This window comes from Camellia sinensis, chromosome 12 (genome assembly GCF_055761805.1).
Source record: "Camellia sinensis isolate YWXY chromosome 12, ASM5576180v1, whole genome shotgun sequence".
NCBI lineage: Eukaryota > Viridiplantae > Streptophyta > Magnoliopsida > Ericales > Theaceae > Camellia > Camellia sinensis.
The window spans coordinates 35,455,053-35,456,641 of NC_138972.1; positions in this window are offsets into that span (position 1 = coordinate 35,455,053).

Here is a 1,589-nt window from a genome sequence, read left to right on the forward strand (position 1 = left end):
AACATCCACCACCTTCTAGCCTCTTCTTGTAGGGTGAAGGTAGCTAACAATACTTTATTCGCTTCTGAGCACGGAAACACTTCAAATAGTTTTTCTGTCTCAAGCACCCAAGCTTCAGCCTTTAGTGGTTCCAATCCTCCCTGAAAGGATGACGGTTTCATCTTGCTGAATTTATGGGTGAGAGCAATAATATCCCCATCATTCACATTCACATTAGGCTCCGGCTGTACCGGAGGAGGAGGAGGTGGGGGCTGTTGGTTCTGTTGTTGTTCCAGTCTAGCGGTTATCAGTTCTATCATTCTTTCCATTCTTGCCTCAGTAGATGAGGACTCAGGTTCATTTGCATTGGTTGCATTATCCATTTCACTATAAGCAGTTAGAACAGTTTTAAACATAAGCAGTCATTTGTTTAACAATTTGCCACATTAGCATGTATTCAGTCATAACATAACCACACACTTATCATGCTCATGAGATGCCCTAATAACTCTTCTAGGACACCCTATAGCTCATTTGGACACGTGTGTGCGGTATAACTCGTGGTAAGTATTGCTCTGATACCACTCTGTCACGACCCAAACCCGGCCCTATGGGTTTAGCACCGTAACCGGCCAGTAATCCGAGATTACCGAAGGCCTGCAGAACAGTAATACAGTAAAACAGAGTACAGGGCCTGGCGGAAGCCAATACAGTAAATAAATAGTGTCCATTGAGCTGTGACAGTCTGTATGCAAAAAGGCTTTTCATACATTTATACATAAACAGTACAGAACAGTATACACAATATTTACAATCATTCAGACTAGGGACTCAACCCTATATAACAGTACAGTAACACTCGGTCTATACAGAACAGTAAAACTGTACAGAAGGGGGAATTGTAAAAGACCCCTACGCCTTAACAGATAGGCTCGGAACCTCGCAGTGAGGCACAAAGGCTGGCTTGACAAAACTGGAGTCTAACCCACGCTCCTAGCTCCGATCTGGTGGCTGAGCACCTACATATATATATAAACAGTGAGCTAAAGCCCAGTGAATAACATAAAGCGTAAAGGGGTTTATAATGAATGTCCTTACAGTAATGAAAACAGTTCAATTCAATCAGTATTTCAGTTGTTCAGTACAGTAAACAGTCATATGTGGTACATCCATTAGCATAACAGTAACAGTAGGTCTTAGAAGACCGAACAGTAATGATGGCCATCAGTCAGTAAACAGTAGTGGTTCCACGAGGGAACCGACAGAGATCTCTGTAACAGTAACAGTAACAGTAAACAGTAGGTACTAAGGATGCCACAGTACAGTTCAGAAATAAAGGACATACATTCATTCAGTAATACCAGTTCAGTAAACAGTTCAGTTCAGTATTCAAAAGATATCAGTTGAACATATCTTTACACAATTGTTACTCACAGAGTTCGGGCTACAGTACGCTAGAGCGCGTCTCCCCAGTCGCCAACCCTACACAGTTAACAGATTGAACACACTAAGCTACACAGTTGGGAAATCTCATAACTTAATCCCTAATTTGCCTTGGTGTGTTCTACAACGATATCCTTATCTAAATGTCTTAAACTAGGCCTAAGAAT